We start from the raw sequence: 15,778 nt of genomic DNA, 5'->3' as shown, positions 1-15,778 counted from the left end.
TACTTGCAGCCAGGTTTATAATTACCTATAGGAAATTGGACTATTTCTTTCTGTGGAAAATAATTGTCTAATAAAAAGGACTGAAATATACTGATATTGTTGAGAATCCCAGTGAAAAAGCTGAGTTGTAGCCTTCCCAACTTAAAGGACATTTCACCATATAACAGTGCCTACTCATGTACACAGAACTTCTAATCAGCTTCTTGGTGTCTTACTGTTATATATAAATGGGCCATCAAGAGTGATAAGACATCGAGGCTAGAGATAAAAACGACAGAACAAAGAAAGTGAATTTGACAGAAACAGAGACAATACAGGGAACAGAAGAAAACTTTAAGAACTAACTTTTAGAGAGATGAGAATATACGGCATTCATTAAAAATTGGCTTAAAAAAAAGAACATTCAGAGAATAAGATAAAACTTTTGGAAATTAAAAATAAGATAAAAATAGAAGTGTTGGAATATAAGTTGGAGGAGACCTCCTGAAAATTAAAATAAAAAGACAAAAAGATGGAAAATAAGCAGAAGAGATGACTTGGGGGTCAATCTCGGATGTTCAACATCTGGCTGATAACATCTACAGAGAAAAAAAGAGAAATGAGAGTAAAAGGATATTATCCAAGTAATAATGCAAGAAGAATTTTCAGAACTGAAGGACACAGGTTTCCTAACTGAAAGGGCCCACCAAGTGCCTAGTATAATGAATAAAAATAGATCACACAGCCGGGCGTGGTGGCTCATGCCTGCAATCCCAGCACTTTGAGAGGCCCAGGTGGGCAGATCACGAGGTCAGGAGATCGAGACCATCCTGGCTAACACGGTGAAACCCCGTCTCTACTAAAAAATACAAAAAAATTAGCCGGGCGTGGTGGCGGGCGCCTGTAGTCCCAGTTACTTCAGAGGCTGAGGCAGAAGAATGGCGTGAACCCGGGAGGCGGTGCTTGCAGTGAGCCGAGATCGCGCTCCTGCACTTCAGCCTGGGCGGCAGAGCAAGACTCCGTCTCAAAAAAAAAAAAGATCACACAATGACATACCATAGTGAAGTTTCAAAATACCATGGAATCAAAGTAATAATATTGACTCAATGGCAACACTGGAAGCTCAAAAGCAAGGAGCCAACGCTTTCAAAAGTTTAAGGAAAAGCTATTTCTAACCTAGAAGTCCATAACCAGCCAAACTTAATGGTAGGATTTTCACATATGAAAAATGTCAATTAACATTTTCTCTCTCAAGTAACCTTGCACAGAAAATCTTGGAGGTTGTGTTCAATCAAGATAAAGGAGTAGCAACAACAGCAAAAGAATATGTGGAAAATAGTATTGACAAGGGTTTTCAGGGCTTTCCCCAAGAAACAGTAGAGCCTGTATTAGGCTCCCTCCTATCTGTGGGTCAATCAAATAAAATCTGTTTTAAAGAGAAAATTTGGTGGTAAAGATTGTATAGTGTTGCCTTGATTAAAGGGTAAAGCACCAAGAATATTAGGCAGCAAGAAATTTTTCAAGGAAAGCTTTTCCAAAAATGGCAAGAAGACAGCTAAGAAAGTAGTGAAAGAAGGAAGATGTTACAGAATTTTATTTTCACCACCCCCATAGAGAATCCCAGACCCTAAGATAGTCTTGAAAGTTACTTTGGTGGATGGTTGGCAGAGTGACAAGCAGGCAGTACAATGTTCCCTACAAGTCACAGACAAGGGCTGACTTCCAGAAAGATGGAGGTTAGGTAAAGTTGGTGTACCCATTCTGTTACTTCTCTTTCTCTGCCTGCACTCACATTCCGTATGCTAGCATGCTTCCCTTGCCTAGTCAAAACCAGGCTTACTAAGACTTTAAACAGACCTTTACTTCATTTAAACCAATATCAAATCTTGTAAACTTGTCATCCACCTTAACCGATATCAAATCTTTGTCTTGCCAGTCTATTTCAGCCAATTTTCAGAGGTCTGCTAAATAAATCCAGACTAAAATGATAATGACAGCAGGCTGATGGGCTGCCCATCTAGAGGTATTTACATTTCAACAGACTACCCATGAAGACCAAAGACTGTAGGGATCAACCTTCCAATTTCAAATGAGCTTGTGAGGTGAATAATTTTCAAATGTAGGGTCATCAGATCGCACAACATATGCAACCACCTACTTCGCTTCTGAGCAAAACTAGTTGGAAACTTATATCTGCAACCATGTCAATGTATTATCTGGGACCTAATTATTAACATAGTCGTGATGAGCCATAAATTGTCACCTGAAATCAATCCATCAATCAAAAAAGTAGAAACATTTTTCAGGGTCATCACATGGTTATTCTGGCGTGGGGTAGGGGATGTCTTAAAATAATTTTAAACATGATTCAAGACATGTTGCAGGTTAATGAATTTGGCACTAAAAGATGCCTCAAATATAAAATCTGGTAGGTAAGTTAAAGCACTGAGAGAAGATAAATTCCCCCTTAAAACTGCTTTATATAAGGATGTCATATTATAACCTGAGACAATGAAATGTCTAAAGGAAATATAATGTTATATAATAGAAAACACAAAGTAATCATATGCATTTATATCAGTAATCCGAATCACATTAAAACATGTGTACCAATGTAATTGGCAACAGAATCGTGCCCAGAATAACACTTGAGTCACATCAGGTCATTCTTAGCAAACATACTGGACAATCCCATAACTTTGAAATCTAAGGAAAGTGATAGGGGACTCAGGGATTTCAGTAAATGCAGCAAGTACATATCTCATGTTTAGAGCTATCAAATTCGCATTGTGAACTTTAGCACAAATCTCACTGCAACTCAGGGGAATGTTCTAATTCTGGTAATAGCTTTACTGAAGTATTCTGAGGACTTCAGCTAAATCATACTTAAGTCACAATGTAAAATCTAAGGTAGGGCATATGAAAGAACATGAAAATAAATACATGTGTATATATAAGATGAGGATATTATTTAAGTACTCTGTAATGTACAATGAGGCCAGGAGCTCGCTTTGGTATGCTGGATACAGTGGCAAGAGCCCAATACTCAATGCCACATTCTCTGAGGGGCAGGAGGCAACGATGCCATAACATTCCACAAATGTCCTTTCACACGGTAAAAATATTTCTGACAGTCACTCTGCCCAAACCTTCCTATTCATAACACTATCAGCTGGTGTGTCACTCACAGTGACAGGAAAGGAGAGAGGGAAAGATGATGGTAGTGAAGAAGATGGTAGGAGTTAAATCACTACATGGTGAACAAGAAAGAAGATGGTAGGAGTTAAATCACTGCAAGGTGAACAAGAAAGAAGCACCTGAACTGCCCATTGTCACATAGATTGCTGACATATTCCTGGCTTAAAGGGCTGAGAGGGAAAATATTCCACTGGCCTCAGGGAAAGGGGAAGCCACAGTATTCAAATGATTGGAATTCAGAAATGATGGTATGAGATCAAGTTGAATTAGAGTGTCAAAAAAGTGATGGAGCCTGAAGGGATCTTGGCGGGAGGGGCACTTCATCTAGTGATTTAGTGGAAGGACCTGTCAGTCCATTCAGGCTGCTATAACAAAATACCGTAGACTGTGAGGCTTACAAAGAATCGACATCTATTTCTCACAGTTCTGGAGCCTGGGAAGTCTAAGGTTGAGGTGACGTCAGATTCGATGTCTGGTGAGGACCCGTTTCCTCATTCATATATAACTCCTTCTCTGCTGTGTCCTCAAATGGCGGAAGTAGTGAGGGGTCTCTATGGGGTCTCTTTTATAAGGTCACTGATCTCATTCACGAGGGCTTTTCCCCCATGACCTAACCATCTCCCAAAGGTCCTACCTCTAAGTACCAGCATCTTGGGGGATATGATTTCAACATACAAATTTTTTAGGGGACATAAATATTCAGATAATCAGAGCAGGGCTCATGGAAGCCTAGCTTTAAATTAAATCTTACACAGAAGTTCAGTCTGTTAAACAAATCAAGAAGAACTATTTTGATTGAGGGGGCCATATAGGACTTCCCTCTCATTCCCTCTTAACTGTCTGTCATCTCTAAAACGCCTCCAAGGAATTCCAGAGATCTTCACCATGCCCTTGGAAAATAGCATATCTAAGCCCAAAATTACTCTGCTGAAGCTCGCACGTGGTGAATTAGTATCAATCCAGAAAATTTTCTCAAGTCTCCTGACTTCCAAGCCTGTGCACAATTCCAAGCAATACATTGTCATCCTATGTCAAGTGCCCTCCTTACTTTCCTCACATGAGTCCATGATATTGTTATCACTGATGCACTGAGCAGATCCAGCAAGTCAAAAAAGGTTTTACTGAAAATATGATCTTTAGGAATAGAGATTATACACAAAAACAAAACCAATGATGGTCAGTCTTAGTGTAAGACATTTGCTACAGTATGTTCTTATATCCTGGCAAAATTAAGTATCCGACCCAATTCAAGCACTCGAAGAACAAAATATGTATGCACTTTTTTGATTAGCGTATAGGTTGGCATTCTGTGGCATTTTCAGAAAGGATGCATGATGTGCAAATTAAAATACTGCTTTTTAGATATGAGTAAAATAGATGTTTGTTAGGAACTTGATTGTCCTTATAGAAAAACTATTACCAAGATATTTGCTGCATATTTGGGTATACCAAGCTGTGAATTATGTGAAAACATATGTGACTAGCTGTAAAGTTTATAGTCATTTTTTGCAGTTAGCCCCAGTCTTGCATTTAAGTACCTTTGTTTCAAGAGGGGAAAAAGTTGAATAGGCTTTGCCTTGGGGCATCTTAACGGATGAAAACAATCTCATTGTTTCATTTCAGACTGTTCATATAAGGTAGCAATAGATCAAATCCATAGAGATCATATTTTTCCCTTGCCATGACCATGAAATAATGGTATCTTAAGACATAGAATCGATTTGACTGATTTTGCTTTTGCCTCTACTCTCATGTGTTCCTTCTGAATGACCCTTGCTTGGCCTATGGTTAGGAGTTTCACAGTCACAGAAATTACTTTTCCCTGGAAGCTGAAATTTCTTTGTTTGGGATTTGTTTTTAAGCAGGCTGAGAGAGGTTTGTGGCCCTTCCGCTCTGGGCTTTTTTTCTCTCATTTTTAAAGGCAGCTTTGATTTTCTGCTTTAGTTCTGCTTGGTTTTGAAGCAAGGTGAGAAAATGCCCAAGGAGGGAAGGCATGCACATCAACTGCTGTCTGAAGATCTCTATGAACTTCATCTACCCAGCTCCACTACCCTATTCTGAATGGCTTTGCCACTTATACAGGCCATGTGGGGTACTAAGGTCTCTTCCCATCTATCCTGACTGATGTCTGGAAAGTCCTTTTGCTGTGGATTCAGTCAAGAGAAGGTTGACTCATTATAAACAGTCTTTTTTATAGAGCATAAGTGAAATTTATTTATTTATTTATTTTTTATTTCCATAGGTTACTGGGGAACAGGTGGTGTTTGGTTACATGAGTAGGTTCTTTAGTGGTGATTTGTGAGATTTTGGTGCACCTATCACCCGAGCAGTATACACTGCACACTATTTGTAGTCTTTTATCCCTCACCCCCTTCCCACCCTTTCCACCTGAGTCCCCAAAGTCCATTGTGTCATTCTTTTTTTTTTTTTTTTGAGACGGAGTCTCACTCTGTCACCCAAGCTGGAGTGCAGTGCTGCAGTCTTGGCTCACTGCAACCTCTGCCTCCTGGGTTCAAGTGATTCTCCTGCCTCAGCCTCCGAATAGCTGGGATTACAGGTGCATGCCACCATGTGCGGCTAATTTTTCTATTTTTAGTAGAGACAGGGTTTCACCATGTTGGTCAGGCTGGTCTCGAACTCCTGACCTCGTGATCCACCTGCCTCGGCCTCCCAAAGTGCTGGGATTACAGACGTGAGCCACCATGCCCTGCTTATTGTGTCATTCTTATGCCTTTGAATCCTTATAGCTTAGCTCCCACTTATCAGTCAGAACATATGATGTTTTGTTTTCTATTCCTGAGTTACTTCACTTAGAATAATAGTCTCCACGCTCATCCAGGTTGCTGCGAATACCATCAATTCATTCCTTTTTATGGTTGAGTAGTATTCCATTGTGTGTGTGTGTATATATATATATATATATACATAATATATTACATACTATATATATTACATATTTTCTACATATATATATATATTTCACTCATTGATTGATGGGCATTTGGGTTGGTTCCACATTGTTGCAATTGTGAATTGTGCTGCTATAAACATGCATATGCAAGTGTCTTTTTCGTATAATGACTCCTTTTCCTCTGGGTAGATATCCAATAGTGGGACTGCTGGATCAAATGTTAGTTCTACTTTTAGTTCGTCAAGGAATCTCCACACTGTTTTCCATAGTGGTTGTACTAGTTTACATTCCCACCAGCAGTGTAGAAGTGTTCCCTGTTCACCACATCCATGTCAACATCTATTATTTTTTTATTTTTTTATTATGGCCATTCTTGCTGGAGTGCAGTGGTATCGCATTGTGGTTTTGAGTTGCATTTCCCTGATCAGTGGTGATGTTGAGCATTTTTTCACGTTTGTTGGCCATTGGTATATCTTCTTTTGAGAATTTTCTATTCATGTCCTTACCCCACTTTTTGATGGGAATGTTTGTTTTTATCTTGCTAATTTGTTTGAGTTCATTGTAGATTCTGGATATTAGTCCTTTGTCAGATATATAGGTTGTGAAGATTTTCTCCCAGTCTGTGGGTTGTCTGTTTATTCTGCTGACTGTTCCTTTTGCCGTGCCAAATCTCTCAAATTTAATTAAGTCCCAGCAATTTATCTTTGTTTTTATTGCATTTGCTTTTGGGCTCTTTGTCATGAAACCTTTGACTAAGCCAATGTCTAGAAGGGTTTTTCCAATGTTATCTTCCATAATTTCTATAGTTTCAGGTCTTAGATTTAAGTCCTTGATCCATCTTGAGTTGATTTTTGTATAAGGTGAAAGATGAGGATCCAGTTTCATTATGCTACATGTGGCTTACCAATTATCCCAGCACCATTTGTTGAATAAGGTGTCCTTTCCCCACTTTATGTTTTTGTTTCCTTTGTCAAAGATCAATTGGCTGAAAATATTTGGGTTTATTTCTGGGTTGTCCATTCTGTTCCATTGTCTATGTGCTTATTTGTATACCAGTACCATGCTGTTTTGGTGACCATGGCCTTATACTATATTTTGAAATCAGGTAATGTGATGCCTCCGGATTTGTTCTTTTTGCTTAGTCTTACTTTGGCTTTGCAGGCTCTTTTTTGGTTCCATATGAATTTTAGGATTGTTTTTTCTAGTTCTGTGAAGAATGATGGTGGTATTTTTTATGGGGATTGTGTTGAATTTGTAGATTGCTTTCGGCACTATGGTCATTTTCACAATATTGATTCCACTCATCCATAACCATGGGATGTGTTTCCATTTGTTTGCGTCATCTATGATTTCTTTCAGCAGTGTTTTGTAGATTTCCTTGTAAAGGTCTTTTGCCTCCTAGTTTAGGTATATTCTTAAGTATCTTATTTATTTATTTATTTATTTACAGCTATTGTAAAAGGGGTTGAATTCTTGATCTGATTCTCAGCTTGGTCGCTGTTGGTGTATAGAAGAGCTACTGATTTGTGTATATTAATTTTGTATCCAGAAACTCTGCTGAATTATCTTATCAGTTCTGGGAGTTTTCTGGAGGAGTCTTTAGGGTTTTCTAAGTAAACAATCATATCATCAGCAAACAGCGACAGTATGACTTCCTCTTTACAATTTGGATGCCCTTTATTTCTTTCTCTTGACTGATCGCTCTGGCTAGGACTTCCAGTACTATGTTGAAGAGGAATGGTGAGAGTTGGCATCCTTGTCTTGTTCAAGGTCTCAAAGAGAATGCTTTCAACTTTTCCCCATTCAGTATTACGTTGGCTGTGGGTTTGTCATAGATGGTTTTTATTACATTGAGATATGTCCCTTGTATGCCAATTTTGCTGAGAGTTTTAATCATAAAGGGATGCTAGTTTTATCAAATGCTTTTTCTGTATCTATTGAAATAATCATGTGATTTTTCTTTTTAATTCTGTTTATGTGGTGTATCACATTTATTGACTTGTGTATATTAAACCATCTTTGCATCCCTGGTATGAAACCCACTTCAATTTGAGATGACACCACTTTTGGATGACCAGGATCTCTGCTTTCTTTTAGAATTTACTCCCTGTTCCTTTTTGGACACAAGTCCTCCATCTCATCTTCTAACCCTTGGTTGTTCTAGACTTCCACTAGGCAGTTGCTCTAACTCTTGAGTCCAACCTCACTCAAGCCTTATTCAGTTCTTGGCATCATTGACCCTTTGAAAAGAAGGTGATATGGTTTGGGTCTGTGTTCCCACCAAATCTCATGTTGAATTGTAGTTCCCAATGTTGTAGTTGGGGCCTGGTGAGAGGGGGCTGGATCATGGGGGTGGATTTCTCATGAATGGTTTAGCAGCACCATGTCCCTTGGTATTGTCCTGATGATAGTGAGTTCTCATGAGATCTGGTCCTTTTAACTAGAACTCAGGATTAAGAAACTCACTCAAAACCGCTCAACTACATGGAAACTGAACAACCTGCTCCTGAATGACTACTGGGTACATAACAAAATGAAGGCAGAAATAAAGATGTTCTTTGAAACCAACGAGAACAAAGACACAACATATCAGAAACTCTGGGACACGTTCAAAGCAGTGTGTAGAAGGAAATTTATAGCACTAAATGCCCACAAGAGAAAGCAGGAAAGATCTAAAATTGACACCCTAACATCACAATTAAAAGAACTAGAGAAGCAAGAGGAAACACTTTCAAAAGCTAGCAGAAGGCAAGAAATAATTAAGATCAGAGCAGAACTGAAGGAGATAGAAACACAAAAAACCCTTCAAAAAATCAATGAATCCAGGAGCTTGTTTTTTGAAAAGATCAACAAAATTGATAGACCGCTAGCAAGACTAATAAAGGAGTAAAGAGAGAAGAATCAAATAGACGCAATAAAAATGATAAACGGGATATCACCACCGATCCCACAGAAATTCAAACTACCATCAGAGAAAACTATAAACACCTCTACGCAAATAAACTAGAAAATCTAGAAGAAATGGATAAATTCCTTGACACATACACCCTCCCAAGACTAAACCAGGAGGAAGTTGAATCTCTGAATAGACCAATAACAGGCTCTGAAATTGAGGCAATAATTAATAGCTTACCAACCAAAAAAAGTCCAGGACCAGACAGATTCACAGCCGAATTCTACCAGAGGTACAAAGAGGAGCTGCTACCATTCCTTCTGAAACTATTTCAATCAAAAGAGAAAGAGGGAATCCTCCCTAACCCATTTCACGAGCTCAGCATCATCCTGATCCAAAGCCTGGCAGAGACACAACAAAAAAAGAGAATTTTAGACCAATATCCCTCATGAACATCGATGCGAAAATCCTCAATAAAATACTAGCAAACTGAATCCAGCAGCACATCTAAAAGCTTATCCACCATGATCAAGTGGGCTTTATCCCTGGGATGCAAGGCTGGTTCAACATATGCAAATCAATAAACATAATCCAGCATATAAACAGAACCAACAACAGAAACCACATGATTATCTCAATAGATGCAGAAAAGGCCTTTGACAAAATTCAACAGCCCTTCATGCTAAAAACTCTCAACAAATTAGGTATTGATGGAGCATATCTCAAAATAACAAGAGCTATTTATGACAAACCCACAGCCAATATCATACTGAATGGGCAAAAACTGGAAGCATTCCCTTTGAAAACTGGCACAAGACAGGGATGCCCTCTCTCACCACTCCTATTCAACATAGTGTTGGAAGTTCTGGCCAGGGCAATCAGGCAAGAGAAAGAAATAAAGGGTATTCAATTAGGAAAAGAGGAAGTCAAATTGCCCCTGTTTGCAGATGACATGATTGTGTATCTAGAAAACTCCATCGTCTCAGCCCAAAATCTCCTTAAGCTGATAAGCAACTTCAGCAAAGTCTCAGGATACAAAATCAATGTACACAAATCACAAGCATTCCTATACACCAATAACAGACAAACAGAGAGTCAAATCATGAGTGAATTCCCATTCACAATTGCTACAAAGAGAATAAAATACCTAGGAATCCAACTTACAAGGGACGTGAAGGACCTCTTCAAGAAGAAGCACAAACCACTGCTCAACGAAATAAAAGAGGATACAAACAAATGGAAGAACATTGCATGCTCATGGATAGGAAGAATCAATATCGTGAAAATGGCTTTCCCAAGGTAATTTATAGATTCAATGACATCCCCATCAAGCTACCAATGACTTTCTTCACAGAATTGGAAAAAACTACTTTAAAGTTTATATGGAACCAGAAAAAAGCCCACATTGCCAAGTCAATCCTAAGCCAAAAGAATAAAGCTTGAGGCATCACGCTACCTGACTTCAAACTATACTACAAGGCTACAGTAACCAAAACAGCATGGTACTGGTACCAAAACAGAGATATAGACCAATGGAACAGAACAGAGGCCTCAGAAATAATACCACACATCTACAACAATCTGATCTTTGACAAACCTGACAAAAACAAGAAACGGGGAAACGATTCCCTATTTAACAAATGGTGCTGGGAAAACTGGCTAGCCATATGTAGAAAGCTGAAACTGGATCCCTTCCTTACACCTTATACAAAAATTAATTCAAGATGGATTAAAGACTTAAATGTTAGACCTAAAACCATAAAAACCCTAGAAGAAAACCTAGGCAATACCATTCAGAACATAGGCATGGGCAAGGACTTCATGTCTAAAACACCAAAAGCAATGGCAACAAAAGCCAAAATTGACAAATGGGATCTAATTAAACTAAAGAACTTCTTCACAGCAAAAGAAACTACCATCAGAGTGAGCAGGCAACCTACAGAATGGGAGAAAATTTTTGCAATCTACTCATCTGACAAAGGGCTAATATCCAGAATCTACAAAGAACTCAAACAAATTTACAAGAAAAAAACAAACAACTCCATCAAAAAGTGGGCAAAGGATATGAACAGACACTTCTCAAAAGAAGACACTTATGCAGCCAACAGACACGTGAAAAAATGCTCATCATCACTGGCCATCAGAGAAATGCAAATCAAAACCACAATGAGATACCATCTCACACCAGTTAGAATGGTGATCATTAAAAAGTCAGGAAACAACAGGTGCTGGAGAGGATGTGGAGAAATAGGAACACTTTTACACTGTTGGTGGGACTGTAAACTAGTTCAACCATTGTGGAAGACAGTGTGGCGATTCCTCAGGGATCTAGAACTAGAAATACCATTTGACCCAGCCATCCCATCACTGGGTATATACCCAAAGGATTATAAATCCTGCTGCTATAAAGACACATGCACACATATATTTATTGCAGCACTATTCACAATAGCAAAGACTTGGAACCAACCCAAATGTCCAACAATGATAGACTGGATTAAGAAAATGTGGCACGTATACACCATGGAATACTATGCAGCCATAAAAAATGGTGAGTTCATGTCCTTTGTAGGGACATGGATGAAGCTGGAAACCATCATTCTCAGCAAACTATCGCAAGGACAAAAAACCAAACACCGCATGTTCTCACTCATAGGTGGGAACTGAACAATGAGAACACTTGGACACAGGAAGGGGAACATCACACACTGGGGCCTGTTGTGGGGTGGGGGAAGCGGGGAGGGATAGCATTAGGAGATATACCTAATGTAAATGACAAGTTAATGGGTGCAGCACACCAACATGGCACATGTATACATATGTAACACACCTGCACATTGTGCACATGTACCCTAGAACTTAAAGTATAATTTAAAAAAATATATATATATATATAAATAAGATAGATAGATTTCATTCATTGGAAAAATAAAAAATAAAAATAAAAAAGTGTGTAGCACCTCCCTCACCATCTTTCTTCCTCCTGCTCTGGCCCTGTAAAATGGGCAGGCTCCCCCTTTGCCTTCTGCCATGATTGGACGCTTCCTGAGGCCTCCCCAGAAGCAGAAGTCACTATGCTTTCCTGGACACCCTGCAGAACCATAAGCCAATTAAACCTCTTTTCTTTGAAAATTATCCAGTCTCAGGTATTTCTTTATAGCAATGTGAGAACAGACTAATACAGAAGGTGAATTCATATCAGGTCTTAAATATTTCTTCAGTTGCGAGCTATCAATTATCAATCTTTCAGTTACCTCTCTTACAGATCTCAGAGATTTCTGTGACCATAGTCCTCTGACTCATTTCTCTTGCTCTTGTTCTGTTCATTTCAGACAGACTCATCGACCAATTTAATTTCTTCTGTTATTGTTCTAGTCATATTAGTTCCCTCAAATTATCAGAAACTGCTTGCCTCTTCTTTTGAACCAAAATATAAATAATATGCAAACTTGGCCTTCAAAATAGAAGCTAGATAGCTAACAAATGCAACTCTCATTAGAGTATTACATTTAACATATTTCATAGACAAAGATAAAGAAGCATGTTTCAACAGTTGTTTAGTTTGTGTAACACCATAAAAAACGTACGCATACTTTTTAAAAGAGAATTACTATGGGTGTAGTGTGAGTACAACAAACACTGTAGTTTGAGATCAAAAGTTTTTGCCTTTTAAGTATTCATTTGGTCATTTGGGCATGCCTCTTAGCAGCCAGAAATTATTATCTAAAATCTGATAATATCCATTCGTCTCTACCTCCATCCATTGTCTACTCTTAAGCCAAAATCAGAATTTTAAAAATGTAAATATGATCATATTACTCCTCTGCTGAAGACCCTTTAATGACTTTCCTTTGCAGTTTCAATAAAATATAAATTCTTTTTTTTTTTTTTTTTTTCTGAGACAAGGTCTTGCTCTGTTGTCCAGGCTGAAGGGCAGTGGCTAGATCATAGCTCCCTGCAGCCTCAAACTCCTGTAAGCAATCCTTCCACCTCAGCCTCCTGAGTAGCTGGGACTGCAGGTGCACCCCACAGCATCCAACTAATTTAAAATGCAATTCTTTAATACAGGCATCAACATCCTGCATAATCTGATCCCTGCCTACCTTCACCACCTCGTCTCATGCTAGTGTCCAGCTATCTCTCCAGTCTTTAGCCACGCTGGCCTTTAGCTACTTGAGCATGTTTTACACCTTCATAAAAGGTGTTCTTTCCTTCTTGAACATTCTTCCACCCATCTTTTGCGTGGCTGGCTCCTTCTCATTCTTCAGATCTCAGCTTAAATATTGCTTCCCCAGAGAGGGCTTCTTATTCACCCAAGCTAAACAAGCAAATTAAAGTGTGTAACTCCAGTTGTTTTCTCTTTGTGTCCTCTGTTTCTTTCATAGAACTTATCGACATTTGTAATTATGTATCTATTTGGCCATTTAAGGGTCTAATGTCTGCCTCCCCACTAAACTAAAAGTTTCATGAGGACAGAGAGTACATTCATTTTATTATAACAATGTAATACCTAGTATAGAACCTAGCACATAGTAAACAATCAATAAATATTTCTCCATTAACTCATGAATGATAAATGGGAGATTTGTTGCCAAAATAGTTTTATTTAAATAGGGAAAATACAACAAAATTAGCCACCCTAAAGTAAGGATCTGCTTTCATTCATCATTATAAACTTGAGTGCAACTCTAGAATGTTTTTGAAAAAACAAATATAATTTTAGATGGCATCAGCACCAAATATTTCTTGGTATATTTGATTTCCAAAAAGAAATATAATTTAAAGCTTTTAAAAATGCTTTCGCTTCAATTCAGTACTTATTGGACGAGAATAATTGTTTTTATAGATGCTCAGATACAGATATAATTTCATATATTGTAACGCAATTTTTAAAAAGAAAGGCGCACACTTGGTACCATACACATTGTAGAATAATGCAAAGGACTTTACTGTAGAATAAAGCAAATTCCTGCAATTGGAATCAGTTTGTCTCCTTTGCTTTTAAAATGAAGCCTGCCAAAAGATGACTATGAAGCTACATTAATAGATATGCTAATTGAGGTAACCACCTCAAGAAAATCGAATTTTTGAAATTACATTTTAAAAGGTTCCTTAGATCAGAGGGTAGGAATTGTAAAATACCTCTCTTTTAACCTGACACCTACAAAAGGAAAATCCAGAGGTAGTACTAACTTTCTACATATTTAGGGCCATCTGCCAAAATAAGCAATTCAACCCTTGTTGCATATACTTTTACTATAGAAGGAGAAAGAAGCATTAGAATAAATTACTGGTCCATGAAAACTATGCCATTAACTCTCCCTATGAGCTTCTGGACTGTCAAGGACTCTGACTTACTGGTAGTGTCCCCTTCAAAATAATCCAGGAGCCCAGAAGGAGCTGCCACGACACAAATCCTTTTATCATTGTGCTAACACGGGTCCAAAATGGCATATGCCTGAGCTCGTGGGGAAACACTAAGCTCCATTTCACTATTCTGAGGCTCTAGAGTTTGTGACATTTATGTTTGTTTTTTAAAAATCCGGCCGGGCGCGGTGGCTCACGCCTGTAATCCCAGCACTTTGGGAGGCCGAGGCGGGTGGATCATGAGGTCAGGAGATCGAGACCACGATGAAACCCCGTCTCCACTAAAAATACAAAAAATTAGCCGGGCGTGGTGGTGGGCGCCTGTAGTCCCAGCTACTCGGGAGGCTGAGGCAGGAGAATGGCGTGAACCCGGGAGGCAGAGCTTGCAGTGAGCCGAGATCGTGCCACTGCACTCCAGCCTGGGCAACAGAGTGAGACTCTATACTCCCTCTCAAAAAAAAAAAAAAAAAAAATGCGTGTACCCATACCATACTGTTTTAATAACTGCAATTTTTGAACCAGGTTTTATCATTTGTTAAAGTCCTCCTCATTGGTCTTCTTTTTCAGAAAATATTTGCTATTCTTGGATATATATTCTTCAGGATGGCGTTTAAAATTACTTTACCAAGGTACAAGAATAATCTCTGGTACTTTTATTGTAAATTTTATTAAAACTATTTCAGAGGAATTAACAAGTTAAAAATGTTTGTCCTCTCATTTATGTTTCACGAGGTTTTTTTGGTAAAGTTTCACCATTTTCTTCATACAGATCTTGCACATTTCTTGTTGAGGTTATTTCTAGGTATTTTCTACATTCTGGTGTTACAGCAAATAAGCTCTCCACTGTGTTTTCTAACTGGTTACTGAAATGTTTAGGAAAACTAACAAACCTTTAAAATCTCATTCTAAATGGTTTTCATTTAGACTCCGTGGGTTAGAAAATCATTTCATTTGAAGATATTAATTGTGCCTCCTGATTTCTATTAGTGATGGCTCTTATTTCTGTTTCCTGCTTTATTGCACTGGCTAGGGAATTTTAAAAATTAAATTATAATGGTGATAGCAGATCTTCTTAGCTTGTTACTGATTTTAATGGGGTTACATCTATAATGTCTTACCATTGCAGATGATGCTAGCTGATGGATTTCAGATAGACATTTTCAATCCCAACAAGGAAAAAAGAATATATGATATTCTTTATGAATTGACATATCATCCTTGCTCTTCCAATCTTCTCTATATTTTTCCAAATTTAACACACATGCTGCAGAAGAAAGGACTGCATTACTCTTTAAATAAAATTAACCTGTTGCCGGGTGCGGTGGCTCACGCCTGTAATCCCAACACTTTGGGAGGCCGAGGCAGGTGGATCATTTCAGGTCAGGAGTTCAAAACCAGCCTGGCCAACATGGTGAAACGCCGTCTCTACC

At 38.4% G+C, this 15,778-nt stretch overlaps 1 long non-coding RNA gene and 1 pseudogene across 1 annotated transcript in view; both read right to left on the bottom strand.

Moving 5' to 3' along the window:
- Positions 1-15,778, bottom strand: part of LOC104003971 (uncharacterized) — a 122,489-nt gene that overhangs the window by 29,254 nt on the left and 77,457 nt on the right. The window lies entirely within an intron of this gene.
- Positions 15,530-15,628, bottom strand: LOC112207177 (U6 spliceosomal RNA; annotated as a pseudogene).

The sequence above is a fragment of the Pan troglodytes genome, chromosome X (assembly GCF_028858775.2).
Source record: "Pan troglodytes isolate AG18354 chromosome X, NHGRI_mPanTro3-v2.0_pri, whole genome shotgun sequence".
NCBI lineage: Eukaryota > Metazoa > Chordata > Mammalia > Primates > Hominidae > Pan > Pan troglodytes.
The sequence above is the reverse complement of the archived record's forward strand: the minus strand, read 5'-3'. Positions and strand labels throughout refer to the sequence as shown.